A 19231-nucleotide genomic window follows, 5' to 3' on the forward strand; every position below is an offset into this window, starting at 1 on the left:
AATTAGCCGATGCTCGGGCACCTGAGCTGGTAAATAGATAATAATATTGGTGTATATGCAAAATCAAGTTTAGTAGGTATTTAAAGATTTAGCTTTTTGACATAACTTCATACAGGCTATCTGTCAGGTTCAACCAAATTTAAGTACCTACTTAGCTTTTTCTTTTAACATGCACTTATGTATTTTGTACTAAATTTCCATTTGTTTTAAATTTTTCACTTTATTTAGATTGAAATTGACTTCGATTTTCTGTACCCATTGAAGCAAGGCTCTTTGCGCTCTAAGTGGGACCACCTTAAAAGGAATATTCTACGCTCTTATGAAATAAACATAAATAATGACAATTGTAAGCAGTTATTTTCTTTGGCAAAATCATTGACAAATACAGGTAAATTTATTATTATATGTATATAAATATGTTAAATACCCATCTAATGGAAATTTTTGTTAGATTCCCAGGATTACTTACTTTCAATATTGCTCACATCGGTATTACAAACATCTTCAAGGTTTACGAATAATTCGGGAAAACGCTCTAAAAAGATCACAATAATCGACGCACAGGAAAGTTTTGTTTTGCATATTGAGTCCATAAATGACTATCAACTAAAAATTGACGAAATTGTTCGTAAATATTATTCATGCCATTTGACAATTCAACCTTTCTTAATTGTAGTTGGATCTGTCAATGATCTAAAAAGCTTTTTCATATATTTTGATTCTACTTTATACAAATTTTCCACATTTCTCGAGAGCTTGGATGTTTGCTTTAAAATATTTCAAGTTTTTTCCTTGGCATATCCCGAGGGATGTGAATTAGTTTGGATTTTTATTCAAAAATACTTTTTTGACATAACTACCAAATTCGACTGCAAGTCTTCGAATATGGTGTCCCTTATAAACTTTTTAAAAAATACTTAAACTTTTAATATGTTTATCTGTTTTCAATGCTTTAAAAAGTTTCCTGAATCAACTATTTTGATTCGTCACTTTAAATTCGATCACTTGCTGAAAACAAAATTTCTTAAGATAAAGTGTGCCCAACACAATTGTGATCAAACATTTACAAATTTTACAAGTTTTCAAAGACACTTAAACAATCAACACAATGTTTCTAATAATGGTATTAGTAACAGTATATCTACTACTTACAGCTCAACAAATTATTCCGAATCAATTAATGGCAAGAATAATACTTTCATTCCCACAACTATTAATTATAAGTCAGCAGATTACACTATATCACATAACATAGACAGAAATGTATCACAAGATAACAATGCGTGTAATTTAGTTAGTCATTTGAAGAAGAAATCACTATATTTATGTTTAGGTTTACATCAAAACAATTGTATGACGAGAAAAAATGTTATTGAGGTGCAGAAAATGGTTACAGGTTTATTTAAATGTATAACAGAAACAATTGAAAATGTAATTAATATACATATATTTAACGAAATTCAAGACGATTTAAAATGCATACTAAATTTTTGTAACGACCCTTTTGAGGATATAAAATCTGAATACAGATTGTTTAAGATATTCAAAAGCTTAGACCTTTACGAGGAGCCCAAATCAATAACACTTAAGATATCTATTTCAAGAGTGACGGAACAGGGTAATCCGACCTTGGGCCCTAAATATTTTGATATTCATATCCTTCCGTTGTTGTTCAGATTTAAAAAGTTGTTTGAGATTCCGGATCTTTTGAAATTAACAATCGAAAATACCCGGAATAGTATAAAAGGAACTCTTATTAAAAATTTTGCAAGTGGGGATATTTACAAAATTAAGAGTCAAATGTATAAAGATGACATTGTCATACCCTACATTCTTTACTTTGACGAGTTTCAAGTGAACAACCCCCTTGGAAGTCACTCCTTTTCAATTTGTGGTTGTTATGTTTCGTTTCCTACTTTACCACAACGTTTTCAATCAAAGCTGACCTATATATTTCATGCTGCATTTATAAGCACCTCAAATTTAAAGAACATTGGGAACGAAAATGCATTTTATCATTTTATAGATGAACTCAAACTACTAAAAGATGGTGTTAATATCAATACAAGAAGTGAAATATATAGAGTTCGGTTTATTCTGGGTGTGGTAATCGGAGATAATTTAGCAGTGAATTCTATTCTTGGATTTGTCCAATCATTTAACTCCAAAAGATATTGCCATGTATGCAGCAGGATGAAGGAACAAACGAAATGTGATACATCTGAATGCATAGATTCCTTAAGGACTAAAGAAAGTTATGCAAACGACTTATTGCAGAATAACATTCAATTGACAGGAATTAAAGAAGAATGTATATTTAATAGGCTTCAAAGTTACCATGTTACACAAAACTTCTGCTTTGATATAATGCATGATTTGTATGAAGGTGTATGTACCTACGAGGTATGCAACATTTTATTGGGGTTAATCGAAGAGGGCGTTGTTACTCTGAACGCGATAAATAATAGAAAAAAGTACTTTCAGTTTGGGAAAACCGAGTTCGGAAATGATTCTCCAGCTTTGGATTATCTAAAGCTAAAAAAATTTAACTTAAAAATGACGGCGAGTGAGGCCAAATGTTTTACCCACTTTTTACCTTTAATGATTGGCGACATTGTTCCAATTGGCAACAAGCATTGGAAGTTACTTACACTATTATTGGAAATTTTAGATTTTTTAAGTAAATCAATATATTTGCCTCAGGAACTACCCAAATTACAAAATCTCTCAGTGTAGTTCTTCACAACAACACTTATACTTTGCAACGAATAGCTTGCTTAGTAACCAAACTGATTGATAACTCAAATAAAAGTCTTCTATAGCCCGACAGATTGCGTGCTTAATCAAAACTGCTCGATAGCTCAAATCAAACTGAACTCCAGCGCCTCTACATTTGCTGTCTTTTATACTCTCTGATTTCAACGTTCGCATCTTCTACACTGAGGGAAAAACAAAGGTAAAACTTACTATAACGAGGTTAATTCTACAATAAACAGCTATGATAGTCAACCAGAGCTGTAATTTGTCAAATCAACTATGGTGGAGTAATTTTTACGTTGAAAAATAGTGTTGCAATTATAAGATTGTTCCTTTTCAATTCAAAATAAATTAATGTTGATTTAAAAATTCACATTTTTTATTCAACTTTGAAATAGAGTTGATTCAAACCTGACTTTGTTTTTGTTTCAACATTTTTAACTGTCAGTATGAAAACTTCCTATGTTGCCTTAAAAATGTAGAGATTTTAAATAAGCATTGAAAAGTTGTTGGTTTAACTTTTTTTCAAGGTTGCTTTAAACACGCCTTCAATGTTGGTTTAATTATGTAGGGCTCTTTACTTACCATTCAAAATTCCTATATATGGGCAAGTCCTGTGTCACGGGATTCGCCCATATAATAATTTCCACAAGTAAAAAAAAGAAGTTTTTTTTCAACTCTTTTATTTTAATTGAAATAAAATTAAAGAAAAAAAACTTTTTTAAAAATAAGCTTTTATTATTTTGGTTAATAAAATTAACTAAAAAGTAAACAATAAATTGACTCTAAAGAAATATAACACTTTATAAGTTCATTGTAAGCTTAAACGATAATTAGGCTTTTTCGTCTGCGACAAAAAAATTCTATATTGTACATAATTATATATTTTTAACATTAAAACTTTACACCTAAATTATTAAATCTTACAGTTTATGTCACAGTCCTAATTGTTCTAATAAAAAACGTGTTAAATTTTGATGGTATAATTAAGAACATTTAGGATCTCCTTTTCTTGCTATCGCAATGTAACACGCTTTTATTAGAACAATGAGGACTGTGATATAAACTGTAAGATTTAATAATTTAGGTGTAAAGTTTTAATGTTAAAAATATATAATTATGTACAATATAGAATTTTTTTGTCGCAGACGAAAAAGCCTAATTATCGTTTAAGCTTACAATGAACTTATAAAGTGTTATATTTCTTTAGAGTCAATTTATTGTTTACTTTTTAGTTAATTTTATTAACCAAAATAATAAAAGCTTATTTTTAAAAAAGTTTTTTTTCTTTAATTTTATTTTTTACTTTTTAGTTCGTTTTATTAACAAGTAATAGAAGCTTGTTCTTATAAAAGCTTTAAATATAAGTATAGGGGGTGAAACAAAAACACATATATCAGTTACATCTGCGTATAATGCGTATTGGAATTTATTAGTACACATTTTATGCGCAGCAACTTCAGAGGTGTATTTAAAGTTTAAAGCATTGTAAATATAAGTATTGAAGTCATGAGCCTGGGCATTCGCGCAATTTTAGTGATGTAAATTGCATGGCGCCAGCGCCAATGCGGTGCCAGCTCAATGGTAGCTCATTGACGAAATTACTCCAAGCGAATTTTTGACGCTTCTTAGTAGTGAGTGCGTAGTACATATTACTTGCGCTATTGAGTGAAACGACTTTTGTGTGTCAGGCACGAGTTTGGTGTTATTGGCGCTACTGGCAGTGATGACACTGAGCTGTTGACGGTAGCGCTGGTAGTTCAGATTATGAATCAGAGAAAGAATTGATGACCCGTGTGAATTATTATGGCTTTGGCCGTGTAAATTATTACGGTGTATTTGTATATTTTAGATTTAATGCACAATTAATATTTGTGTGTTTGAGCGGCCAAATAATAACAGTAGTATTGCTAAAGTGCTGCTTAGTTGATGGAATGTCGCTAATTTCTTAGCGATGATCAGCAGATTGTCAATATTTCGTTCAACGGACGCGCGAAATTGCCACATCTGCTCAAATTTTCCAAAGATTTTCCATTCTTGATTTAACTTAAGCTGTTATGCCAATATTTTTCAGCCAGCTTTTTTCAAATAGGTAATTTTTCCAAAAGCAAAATAAATTACAGAAAAGATTACAGGGTTAAACAGCCTTAAAAATTCAGCTATGTTGGTTATACACAGAAATACAACAGAGGGTTGTGTCTCCGCTTTTCGCAAGCGATGAGATTCACCACGCGTGACACGTGATTCACCACGTCCAAATATCACAATCCACGGATAGGTACCGGCGTGTTTGTATGGGACTTAGGCTGTTATGCCAAAGTAAATACAAATCTTTACCGATAACTGTGTTATCGATTAATTTATCGAATTCTAACAAAGTAATATTGCATTGTCATCGGAGTTATACATGTGTGCAAAATTTCAGCTCATTCGGACACCGGGAAGTGTATCAAATTTAACTTGCAAGATTCCATTACAGACAACAAAAGTGAAAGTAAATAAAAGCTTATAATAAAAAACGTGTAATGTAAGAACTATGTATATATACATACGTAAATAAGTAACTTTGACAACTGTCCAGGCAGTGATATTTTGTTCGTTAGTTTTTTATAAAAATATGGCCCATACTTTAGAATTTGTATAAAAGTAAAAGCAATTAAACAAAACGGTATAATAAATATATAATCAAACATACTTAACTCTACAATAAGTATTGCCGTTATTTAGAGGATACAGGTGCAATGGTTTACTTAAAAATTTGGATATTTCGATAATATGAATTTCATCAATTTTACTGCCAACTTCGAATGATTGAAAATGCGTACAAAATTTTTTTAAAAGTATTGGGTAACATAATACGTATAACTTTTCGTTTTGATGTAAAAAGTTATGTATTTTATGAAGTTTAAATACATCCCTTTGGGAAGCTAAATAAAAGTTTGCTTTATATTTTGTGTATCTGTAAACAACTTCGTCCAATATTAGACAATTGTTATAGTCAATACTTTCATTGTGAACAATTTTAGAAAAATAGTCTGTCTTTGTTAAATTTATACATTTAACGAAATTATATTCGATTTCGTTTTCCACACCGCTCTCATGGTCTAATAAAAATTTGGCAAATTGTAATCCAGATTTAACAGTTAATGTATAAGGAGAATTCAGTCTCGATGTGGTATTACCTAAATATGTTTTTGCTTCTTTATGTTTTGCCTCAAATCGCATTCCCCACAAGTATTTAAGAGGACCACATTTTTGAATAACTGTCGAATGGTGAATGAGAAAATGATGTTTAGGTTTTAGCGATCCATATAATTTAATATACAGTAAATGGTGTTCTTTTACAAGATTTTGTAATTTGGGTAGTTCCTGAGGCAAATATATTGATTTACTTAAAAAATCTAAAATTTCCAATAATAGTGTAAGTAACTTCCAATGCTTGTTGCCAATTGGAACAATGTCGCCAATCATTAAAGGTAAAAAGTGGGTAAAACATTTGGCCTCACTCGCCGTCATTTTTAAGTTAAATTTTTTTAGCTTTAGATAATCCAAAGCTGGAGAATCATTTCCGAACTCGGTTTTCCCAAACTGAAAGTACTTTTTTCTATTATTTATCGCGTTCAGAGTAACAACGCCCTCTTCGATTAACCCCAATAAAATGTTGCATACATCGTAGGTACATACACCTTCATACAAATCATGCATTATATCAAAGCAGAAGTTTTGTGTAACATGGTAACTTTGAAGCCTATTAAATATACATTCTTCTTTAATTCCTGTCAATTGAAAGTTATTCTGCAATAAGTCGTTTGCATAACTTTCTTTAGTCCTTAAGGAATCTATGCATTCAGATGTATCACATTTCGTTTGTTCCTTCATCCTGCTGCATACATGGCAATATCTTTTGGAGTTAAATGATTGGACAAATCCAAGAATATAATTCACTGCTAAATTATCTCCGATTACCACACCCAGAATAAACCGAACTCTATATATTTCACTTCTTGTATTGATATTAACACCATCTTTTAGTAGTTTGAGTTCATCTATAAAATGATAAAATGCATTTTCGTTCCCAATGTTCTTTAAATTTGAGGTGCTTATAAATGCAGCATGAAATATATAGGTCAGCTTTGATTGAAAACGTTGTGGTAAAGTAGGTCACGAAACATAACAACCACAAATTGAAAAGGAGTGACTTCCAAGGGGGTTGTTCACTTGAAAGTCGTCAAAGTAAAGAATGTAGGGTATGACAATGTCATCTTTATACATTTGACTCTTAATTTTGTAAATATCCCCACTTGCAAAATTTTTAATAAGAGTTCCTTTTATACTATTCCGGGTATTTTCGATTGTTAATTTCAAAAGATCCGGAATCTCAAACAACTTTTTAAATCTGAATAACAACGGAAGGATATGAATATCAAAATATTTAGGGCCCAAGGTCGGATTACCCTGTTCCGTCACTCTTGAAATAGATATCTTAAGTGTTATTGATTTGGGCTCCTCGTAAAGGTCTAAGCTTTTTAATATCTTAAACAATCTGAATTCAGATTTTATATCCTCAAAAGGGTCGTTACAAAAATTTAGCATGCATTTTAAATCGTCTTGAATTTCGTTAAATATATGTATATTAATTACATTTTCAATTGCTTCTGTTATACATTTAAATAAACCTGTAACCATTTTCTGCACCTCAATAACATTTTTTCTCGTCATACAATTGTTTTGATGTAAACCTAAACATAAATATAGTGATTTCTTCTTCAAATGACTAACTAAATTACACGCATTGTTATCTTGTGATACATTTCTGTCTATGTTATGTGATATAGTGTAATCTGCTGACTTATAATTAATAGTTGTGGGAATGAAAATATTATTCTTGCCATTGATTGATTCGGAATAATTTGTTGAGCTGTAAGTAGTAGATATACTGTTACTAATTCCATTATTAGAAACATTGTGTTGATTGTTTAAGTGTCTTTGAAAACTTGTAAAATTTGTAAATGTTTGATCACAATTGTGTTGGGCACACTTTATCTTAAGAAATTTTGTTTTCAGCAAATGATCGAATTTAAAGTGACGAATCAAAATAGTTGATTCAGGAAACTTTTTAAAGCATTGAAAACAGATAAACATATTAAAAGTTTAAGTATTTTTTAAAAAGTTTATAAGGGACACCAAATTCGAAGACTTGCAGTCGAATTTGGTAGTTATGTCAAAAAAGTATTTTTGAATATAAATCCAAACTAATTCACATCCCTCGGGATATGCCAAGGAAAAAACTTGAAATATTTTAAAGCAAACATCCAAGCTCTCGAGAAATGTGGAAAATTTGTATAAAGTAGAATCAAAATATATGAAAAAGCTTTTTAGATCATTGACAGATCCAACTACAATTAAGAAAGGTTGAATTGTCAAATGGCATGAATAATATTTACGAACAATTTCGTCAAGTTTTAGTTGATAGTCATTTATGGACTCAATACGCAAAACAAAACTTTCCTGTGCGTCGATTATTGTGATCTTTTTAGAGCGTTTTCCCGAATTATTCGTAAACCTTGAAGATGTTTGTAATACCGATGTGAGCAATATTGAAAGTAAGTAATCCTGGGAATCTAACAAAAATTTCCATTAGATGGGTATTTAACATATTTATATACATATAATAATAAATTTACCTGTATTTGTCAATGATTTTGCCAAAGAAAATAACTGCTTACAATTGTCATTATTTATGTTTATTTCATAAAAGCGTAGAATATTCCTTTTAAAGTGGTCCCACTTAGAGCGCAAAGAGCCTTGCTTCAATGGGTACAGAAAATCGAAGTCAATTTCAATCTAAATAAAGTGAAAAATTTAAAACAAATGGAAATTTAGTACAAAATACATAAGTGCATGTTAAAAGAAAAAGCTAAGTAGGTAATTAAATTTGGTTGAACCTGACAGATAGCCTGTATGAAGTTATGTCAAAAAGCTAAATCTTTAAATACCTACTAAACTTGATTTTGCATATACACCAATATTATTATCTATTTACCAGCTCAGGTGCCCGAGCATCGGCTAATTTCGGCCAGGCTTTTAAAAAATCGACACTTGCCAAGCTCTTCACATCTTGTTGCCTTGCTGCAAAAGTTTTAGCCCACTTATCCAAAACTTCGTTCCAATCTGCGTTCTCCTTGCTGAGCGACAACTTTAAAGCGCTGATAATGGAAGTGCCGAGGTCTTCAGTGCATTGGTGCGTATTGTTTTCTACATTGTGAGGTATATTATTCTGCGAACCTTTTTTGGACTTCCGGCAGTTTACATATTTATAGAATAGTTTTCCACTCGGATTTTTTTTTCCAGCCCGGGGAATATAGTAATATTCCTGAAAATTTTAATTAAAAAATTTGTTTCATCAAGAAGTAAAGAACTTTATATTGTTTACAACATTAATTTATTTCAAACTCTTATAAAACATAAAATCACCTTTGCGTCTACTTCACTAGGGAAAACAGAGCAAATTTCGTTTACTAACGAATAAAAATCATTCGGTTTAAGAGAAGTGTTTCAGTAGCATATTTCTTCGACTAAAATAGCAATTACTTCGTCCCTGTTGATATTGTCAAGTCTACTGTTCTCTTTGTAAAAGCTTAAAATTTTCTTTCCACGTGTCGTACTCGACAACAACGTAAATAAATCCTGAAGAAAATAAATCCTAAAGAAATGGCGGCCACCGTGGTGTGATGGTAGCGTGCTCCGCCTATCACACCGTATGCCCTGGGTTCAACTCCCGGGCAAAGAAACATCAAAATTTTAGAAATAAGGTTTTTCAATTAGAAGAAAATTTTTCTAAGTGGGGTCGCCCCTCGGCAGTGTTTGGCAAGCGCTCCGGGTGTATTTCTGCCATGAAAAGCTCTCAGTGAAAACTCATCTGCCTTGCAGATGCCGTTCGGAGTCGGCATAAAACATGTAGGTCCCGTCCGGCCAATTTGTAGGGAAAATCAAGAGGAGCACGACGCAAATTGGAAGAGAAGCTCGGCCTTAGATCTCTTCGGAGGTTATCGCGCCTTACATTTTTTTTTTTTTTTTTAAATAAAAAATGAAATAAATAAATAAATAGCCAAATGAAATAATATAAATAAAATAAAATAAAAGCAAAGTAAACAAAAATAAAATGATTCTAATCAAAAATCCGAATACGTTTGGCTCAAGCTATTGCTATTTGAGTATAAAATTTTGAAAAAGTGGGGGTGTGCCAAGATTAAGAATAAAAATGGAAGATAAAGTAGAGGAAAATGGGATAGAAAGTTAGCGAGGCTCCCTTCTTGAATGTAGGCAAAATATTTTACGGGCAAGACAAAGTCCAGCGGGTAATATAATATAAACTTTGAGTTTGAGAAAGAGCAATAACGCTGCGGGCGTAATTTCCCAATAAAAGGAAATACAGCCCGCGGGCCTTATTTCATTTTCAAAGGAGAAAAATGCCTGTCGACAAAACGAAATAACGCCCGCGAACTTCTGAGCTTTAAAAAGCGACCACAATAACATTTATAAATTTTACCTTATTTATGTTTTTTTGGCAAAAATATTTGCTAGTTGAAGCATTTAAATCAGGTCGACAATTAAGCCCTTTTATTTCATTGCAATCAGCGGAAATCGTTTCGTCGTCAATGCCAAACTATTAAAATGAAATAGAAATTTAAGTTGGTTGGTGATTTTAGAACCGAATACCATACCTCTTTCTTTTGCCATCCGATAAGCTTTTCCCGAAATTCCACTCGAAGACCCAATGGTGGAATAGCTTCTTTCAGATCTTCTTTTCTTAAGTATTTTAAACTCCTGTATGTTACTTGTGCAGCTATAATCGTAAATGGAGATAATCAAGAAATGCATTATTTAATATTATTTAATACTCACCTTTTAAATATTCAAACACATTTTCCAAATCAAAACTTTTAATAATCGCCTTTAATTTGTTCTCGTCGTTTTCTTCCTCGCTCAGAAATGAATTTATTGTGTTATTAATAACTTCGCCACAACCTGAAGTTACATTAAACACTTCGCCAGAACATGGAGTTATATTAATTACTTCACTACCTATGGCGTAGAATACATTTTCAACAATTTCACTTTCCATTCTTACAAAATTCTTTTAAAAATCACCTTTTTAAATATTTGTTTAAAAATCGACTTCACGCTGCAACAATTTTTTACAAATGACGCTTTTTCTCATGCAGAAATGTAAATCAGTAAGCCATTAACCGTTATTCATTGTAGGTTTTGTTGCTACATACAATTTAAGAGAGTAAGATCTAACGCAAAATAATGTTGATTCAACAGTGTTATAATTTCAAATCGACAATAACAATGTTGCATTAAAAATGATTGTTGTAGATATTTAACAGAAAAATGAAACAATGTTCGTTTGACATTATTTCTAGTTGGATCGACTATTAAATTTTTAAATCAACCTAAAAATTATTGTTTTATCATTATTAAATGTTAAATCAAATAGTTTTTCTTGAACTTTGCACAATTGTATAAATGACCCTGATAAAAGTTATTTTAACAATTTAGTTTTTCTCTCAGTGTAGGCGCTTCCATTTCCAGAATCTACTAGTTGTCCATGAGCTCTCAAATTTATCAGCTGTAACTACATTTGCACGATTTTATAGCTTCTCTCATTGCATACTATCAGGAGTATCTCAGATATATGCATGTAGTTGTGCCTTGCTTCTCAGATGCGTGTACCTACATATGTGTAGACATAATGATTGAGGGTTTGTCAATGTCGGTCTTTTTCTCGCAGGTACTTTTAATTTCGCTTTATTTGGCCCATTCGATCCATCAACCTTTTCTTTTGACTTTCGTGGCCTTTGTCGAGTCTTCTCCACCATTATTCGATTACTACTGAACCCTTTCTCCAACTTGAAGTTAAGTGGTATATCTTGGTTCTCATAACGCATCACCCTTCTCTGCATATCGATCTTGATGTCATGGTCAACCAAGAAGTCCACTCCCAATATGACTTCTTCAACGATCTTCGCCACAACGAATTTGTGTAGAACCGTGACCTTTCCAATCAAGACTTCACATATCACTTCTCCCTGGACTTGGTTATACTCGCCAGTGACCGTACGCAACCTTGCTCCAGGTAACGGTTTTACTCTCCTGTTGACCCAGTCAGATCGGATCAAGGAATGAGATGCGCCCGTATCTACAGTCAGTACACGCTCCTTGCCATCCACATTCCCTCTGACGGTAAGACTGCTTGATTTCCTTCCAATTTGCGACACAGATATCACAGGACATTCAATAGCTGGAGCTAGCTCTCGATTTTTCCATCTGGCATGCTCTTGCTCATCTCCTCCAGCTTTGCGTTTACGGCCACCCAAGTTGGAACTACCAGGACCAAGATCGCAATGACGTGCAATGTGACCGGGCTTCCCGCGTTTTAAGCATTTGATAACTTTTTCACTCCGCTTTTGCGATCCTTTCAGCGCCTCCAATATTGCGTCTACCCACTCTGGCCTTTCTACCTCCACACGGCGTGCTTTGAAAACTGGCTTACACAGAAGCAACGCTGTTTCTTGAGTCAGTGCATGGGATGCCGTTTCTGCGAATGTGGGTTTTGGGTTTGCATATGTCGCTCGCTTCGTTTCTACGTCCCGTATGCCATTTATAAAACTCTGGATTTTTACCCTCTCGGTGTACTCCACGGGTGCGTCCGCATTTGCCAAATGTGCCAACCTTTCAACATCCGAGGCAAACTCCTGCAAAGTCTCATTCTTTGGTGACGGTTTCGCAACTCAATTTGGAATATCTGTTTTCTATGCTCGCTTCCATAACGTCTCTCGACAGCGGCCATCAATGCTTCATAGCTGTTCCGTTCGTACTCTGGAGTAGTCTGTAATATTTCGGCAGCTGGTCCTTTCAATGCTACGAAGAGTGCAGCAACTTTATCTTCAGCACTCCAGTTGTTCACTGCTGCGGTCTTCTCAAACTGAATCTTAAACACCTGGAAAGGAACAGAACCGTCAAAGGATGGTGTTTTTACCTTTGGATTGCTTGCTAAAATAGCTAGGCGATTTAGTTGTAACTGCTCCATACGACCTCTTAAATCATCTACTTCTGCCTGAAATTGAGCCATTTTTGCATCCTGCGCTTCCAGTTTTGATGATACCTGTTCTACAATTTCTGCCGACATTTCAGATATACGTGCCTCTTGCGCTTCCAATTGAGATGCCATATATGTCTTTTGGTCTTCCAGTTGAGATGACACTTGCGACGTCATTTCTGAAATACGTGCCTCCTGTGATTCCAGTTGGGATGCCATATATGTCTTCTGCTCTTCCAGTTGGGATGCCATATATGTCTTCTATTCTTCGAGCTGTGCTAGCGCAGCAAAATTTGTAGAAAAATACAAGTCGCACGTTTTTCAAAGCTTAGAATGCGAAATAATTCACGTGAAACACATTTACGAAGCAAATTTTGATAAGGGTCTGTCACCATTGGAATTGCTAAATGCCTTCTATGTTCAAAATCTGTATTCAATTTTCTCCAACATTTCTGTTGCTTCACGTATCTTTTGCACTATACCTGTCACTGTAGCTAGTGCAGAACGTCCCTTCAGCGTCCTTGCAAGAATCAAAAACTTTCATAGATTTTGTTCATGTCAAGAGCGAGTTTCAAGACTTGCCACGCTTTGTGTTTAATCCGTTTTGACAAGACAGTTAAATTTTGACATTATTATAAAAAATTGTGCAGCGAAAAAAGCAAGAAAAGCCACTCTTTGATATCCGAACCTTCTATATCGAATAATTAAAATTTATAATCATCATTATATTTGTCAGAAATGTTCTAAAATGTTACCAAATAACTAGAAAAGATTATTTGAAATAATATGTGGCTGTTAAAAGAGAATTTTATTCCTACGTTACAATAAAACAGTGTAAATAGTAAATATTCTGTGTTAATTTTATTTTCAGCTCTTAGTCCAAAAATCATTTAGCTGATATGGCAAACATTTTTTTTATGTAATCCATCAATAATGATTCATGAATGAGACGTCATTAATTCAAATTAATCAAATGTATTAGGGTTTTTTTATAGGGGGGCCCGCAAATTGTTTAGTCCCTGGCCCGGATTTTCTCTCTACGGCCCTGGCGCAGCGTGCCTAAAGCATACTGTTGATGGAGGCTTAGCACCCTTCGAAATAGATCTATCTGCGCAGCTATGGCAGGTTGTCTGGAAAAAATTTTTCTACTTACTATTCCAAAAACCAAAATACAATTTTTCAAATTTAGAAAAATTAAAAAATAATAATTATCATTAGAAAAACATTATTGTTCTGGCCACGAGCTCGAATCGAACCTTGAATCATTTATCATTGGCTGCCCCTTCAATATTGGTCGCCTTGTCGTGGAGAAGGGGCTTAAGTATCGTGTTGGAATCTCCTCTGCGGAGGGATCCCAACACGAGACGAACTAAGAGGAAAGCCCCATATGTCCTACAGCGTCGATGGCGTGTTCAGAAGAACGGATCACTTGTCGCTGCAGGAGGATTGCCGCACCAACAGCACCCAAGCCAAGGTGTTGAGGTACCCGTGCCGATGGTTGTGTGGTCAGCGGGTGTATATTGAATGGCTGACCGCGAACGGTCCCCTCCGATGCCCGGGCAAGGTCGGTTGTATAAGTGCCTTACCCCCGGTATGCTGGCTCTGCCGGGGGCTGACTAACCATTCCGTGCAAACTCGTGGGAACTGTATGCCCAATATAAATACAAATAATGAGGGGGAGAAAAGGGAGCGTTCTGGGAACGCACTCTGAAGACGATCTTCTGGAGACGCCAACAAACTCCTGGGGGAGCTCAACCTGGCGGAGCTGGGTGAGGTTGGGTCGTCAATCCTCGGAAGGCGAGCAGGCGAGTCTCAACCCAATGCTCGGATAACCTGATGGTCCTCCTCAGGGAAGAGGACATTGGTGTCTGCCTAGTGCAGGAACCATAGGTCTGGCGGTCACAGTTTATGGGCCTAAAGACCCGAAACTATAACCTCTTTTACAAACATGGAGAAGGTAAACCGAGAGCTTGTATCCTCCTTAGGAATACTATTAATGCTTTCTTTTTACCTAATTTCAGTAGTTACGACGTTGCTGTGGTCAACGTCGTGTCAAGAAGCGGCCGAAGCATAACGTTCGCCTCGGCTTATATGGTCGTGGAAATGATAGCACAAACAATCAAGAAGGAGACCATTGTGATGGGTTGCGATGCCAACGCAAGGCACGCGGTTTGGGGGAGCAGCGAGATAAACGAACGGGGTGAGTCTCTGTTTGAATTTATATTAGCTAACAACCTTTACGTATGTAATAAGAGCAGCTCTCCCAACTTTAGTTTTCCGAGTACGGCGAACTACCCGTGGTAGGAGGAAGTCCTTGATATAGCACTAACATCTGACTCCCGGGAGCTTACGGCAAGAAACTGGGAGGTGTCGAAAAAACGTTCCCTGTCGGATCACCGGTTGATCCTTTTCAACATAGACTGGGAAAAAGAAATAAGTCAGCCGCACAGAAACCCTAAACGGACGTTCTGGAGCCTATTTGACAAGATAGTTAGCGATAGACTCCATAGAAGTAGGACGCCTATACAATCTACAGACAGTCTTGACGACCGAGTTCGGTCTCTGGAGAAAAGTTTTCAGGTGGCCTTTAAAGTTGCCTGTCCAATTTCGAGGAGCGAAAAGACCTTCCCACCGTGGTGGGACAAAAATCTCAGCGACCTGAGGTCAAAGCTGAGGAGGATCTTCAACGACTGTCGATTCAGGAACGATTTCCAGGAGTACAGGACGGCTCTGAGGGAGTATAAGAAAGCCATATGGACAGCAAAATCAAGCTCCTGGCGAGAACACTGCGAGTCGGTTGAGTCCACGAAGGACTCAGCCAGGCTGGGAAAGATTCTTCCCAAGAGTCATTCAAACAAGACATTTGTAAAGCGCGCCGAAGGAACATGGGCAGGATCGGCGGCTGAAACTCTAAACATCCTTGTAGATGCTCCCTTCCCGGATGGATCGGGGGAGGGAGTACGCGATACAAAGGCGGCACATCAGGAACTACCTGTTGGCCTCATAAACAACCTTTTAGCGGAGAAGAAAATTGCCTGGGCAATGCATAGCTTCTCTCCATATAAATCACCGGGAGCGGATGGTATTCTACCTATTATGCTGCAGAAGACTCAGAAGTCTTTGCTTAAGGAACTAAAGGAGATCTTTGCGGCACGCTTTCGTCTCGACCACATTCCGGTCTCGTGGACGAAAACAAGGGTGGTTTTCATGCCTAAGTCCGGCAGAAGGGGGCATGAAGTAGCCAAAGACTTTCAGCCAATAAGTCTCACGTCCTTTGTTCTGAGAAAGTTGGAAAGGCTACTAGATATACATATACGGGAGCTTCTAGGCGAGGCTCCACTTTCCACGGCACAGCACGCGTACCTAAGAGGGAAATCGACAGAAACCGCGCTACATGAAGTAGTTCGAACGGTGGAAAAGTCCCTTCATCACAAGCAGTTCACTCTGGCTGCGTTTGTTGATGTGGAAGGCGCGTTTAACAATATAAGCGCTGAAGCGATTGAGGCTGCCCTCGGTAGGGGAAGAAGAAGAACCACTACGGATTTGGATTTCAACCCTGGTTCGCAACAGCGAAATAACAGCAGAGCTAGACGGAGCTAGCAGGTATGCAGAGGTACACCACAGGGTGGGGTGCTTTCACCTCTGCTCTGGTTGATCACCATAAATGAAATTCTGGGAAAACTTAACGCAGGGGGGGTTAAGATCGTGGCGTATGCCGACGACGTGGTAAGAAATGGGAACCCAAGCCAAGCATGGTACTTTGGATGTACGAGGCGGTGGTGCGACCGGTGCTTACCTATGGTTCCATAGTCTGGTTGGAAGCTCTAAGTAAGAGCTACAATCTCACCAGCCTGCAAAAAGTCCAGCGCACCGCGTGTGTTGGTGCCATAGTGGCCGGACGCACTTGCCCCACACCTGCTTTAGACCCCATTTTGCACCTGCTTCCGATCGACTTGCATATACTGTGTACATCGTCACAAACCGCACTGAGACTCAGGGAGTCTGGGTGTTGGGAGGATACTCAGCAAGGGCGTAGTAGTATCCTAAATAAACTTCCGGATGGTACATGTAGTACCGAAACAGATTACCACCCTCACAAACTGAAGTTTGAGTACGGTTGTAATACCGCCATTCCAAGCAGAAACGAGTGGAAGAGAAACCCGGGCATAAGGGACGACATCCAAATCTACACTGACGGCTCCAAGAAGGAATCGGGAGTGGGGGCCGGAGTCTTCTCTAAGTACCTAAATTTGTCTGCATCATTCAGATTCCCATCGCACTGCAGCGTGTTTCAAGCAGAGATCCTCGCGATTTGGCAAGCCTGCAAATCACTGGAGGGCTTGAATGTAGCTGGTAAAGTTTGCATCCTGTCGGATAGCGAAGAAGCGATAAAAGCGCTTTCCTCGCCACACGTTAACTCAAAATTAGTGTGGGCTTGTAAGCGACTCATATCCCAGTTATCCACCAATCTAGAACTACGCGTTATCTGGGTCCCGGGTCATAGGGGGATTGAGGGTAACGAGAAGGCCGACGAGCTAGCACGCAGGGGCTCATCGGAGATGAACGAGGAAATAACCAGTGTCGAAATAGGCATACCCTTAGCAGTAGCCAAGGGGAATATCCAAAGCTTCTACTTGAAGAAAGCACAAACAAAGTGGAATAACATCACCAACTGTGCAATATCAAAATCCATTTGGCCAAACTATGATGGAAAGGGGACGAGAAGTCTTCTGAACAAATCAAGGGCTAACACACGCAAACTGATAGCAGTCTGCACCGGTCATTGGGCAGTAGGTACGCACGCTCAGGTTCTTTGGAACCCCGTTTCTAGAAGACCTCAGAGGGTTATCTGTGATAGCAATCCTGAATGTTCTTAATTTTATCAACAACTCTGGCTGGTTGTAATACATTGACCATAACATTTCGTAGGTTTTTAGACGAGTTACATGGCATCAAAACGGCTTTAAATAGCTACTTGGGCGACCAGGGTCGCAGCCTTTCACCTACCTACCTAACTATCAATAGGCCGATAAAAACAAAAACAATTGTTATTAAACCATGAGCACTTGGGAATGTCAAAAAAAGTAATTGACAATAAACAAATCCAGCATTATCAGTGATTTGCAACAGATGGCGCAACACTGAATAAATATAGTTGGTAAAAAGGAGTAGAAGTAGCAATTTTCCAGTCAAACACACCACCGCTGTATAGCTAAATGGTTAGCGCAGCGTGCCTAAAGCGTACTGATGATGAAGGCTTAGCAGCCTTCGAAATGGATCTATGGATCTATCTGCGCAGCTATGGCAGGTTGTCTGAAAAAAAAAATAAAATTTTCTACTTACAATTCCAAAAACAAAAATACAATTTTTCAAATTTAGAAAAATTTAAAAATAATAATTATAATTAGAAACAAGTAAGGAAGGCTAAGTTCGGGTGGAACCGAACATTACATACTCAGTTGAGAGCTATGGAGACAAAATAAGGAAAATCACCATGTAGGAAAATGAACCTAGGGTAACCCTGGAATGTGGTTGTATGACATGTGTATCAAATGGAAGGTATTAAAAAGTATTTTAAGAGAGAGTAGGCCATAGTTCTATGGATGGACGCCATTTAGGGATATCGCCATAAAGGTGGACCAGGGCTGACTCTAGAATTTCTTTGTACGATATGGGTATCAAATGAAAGGTGTTACTGAGCATTTTAAGAGGGAGTGGACCTCAGGTCTATCGGTGGACGCCTTTTCGAGATATCGCCATTAAGGTGGACCAGGGGTGACTCTAGAATGTGTTTGTACGATATCGGTATCAAATGAAAGGTGGTAATGAGTATTTTAAAAGGGAATGGGCTTTAGTTCTATAGGTGAACGCCTTTTCGAGAAATCGCCATAAAGGTGGACCAGGGGTGTTTCTAGAATATGTTTGTACGATATGGGTATCAAATGAAAGCTGTTAATGAGTATTTTGAAAAGGAGTGATCCTGAGTTCCATAGGTGGACGCCGTTTCGAGATATCGCCATAAAGGTGGACCAGGGGTGTCTCTAGAATGTGTTTGTACGATATGGGAATCAAATGAAAGGAGTTACTGAGCATTTTAAGAGGGAACGGGCATTAGGTCTATAGGTGGACGCCTTTTCGAGATATCGCCATTAGGGTGGGCCAGGGGTGACTCTAGAATATTTGTACGATATGGGTATCAAACGAAAAGTGTTACTGAGCATTTTAAGAGGGAGTGGGCATTAGGTCTATAGGTGGACGCCTTTTCGAAATGTCGCCATTAGGGTGGGCCAGGTGTGACTCTAGAATGTGTTTGTATGATATGGGTATCAAATGAAAGATGGTAACGAGTATTTTAAAAGGGAGTAATCC

At 36.8% G+C, this 19231-nt stretch overlaps 1 long non-coding RNA gene across 1 annotated transcript; it reads right to left on the minus strand.

Moving 5' to 3' along the window:
• Positions 1 to 10305: 10305 nt before the first annotated feature.
• Positions 10306 to 10714, minus strand: LOC137243325 (uncharacterized). Its single transcript, XR_010950501.1, has 3 exons — positions 10663 to 10714; positions 10482 to 10603; positions 10306 to 10423 (listed from the first exon to the last, which is right to left on the minus strand). It is a non-coding gene; the product is annotated as an uncharacterized lncRNA (long non-coding RNA).
• Between the last annotated feature and the right edge of the window lie 8517 nt (positions 10715 to 19231).

Source organism: Eurosta solidaginis, chromosome 1, assembly GCF_040869045.1.
Source record: "Eurosta solidaginis isolate ZX-2024a chromosome 1, ASM4086904v1, whole genome shotgun sequence".
Lineage (NCBI taxonomy): Eukaryota > Metazoa > Arthropoda > Insecta > Diptera > Tephritidae > Eurosta > Eurosta solidaginis.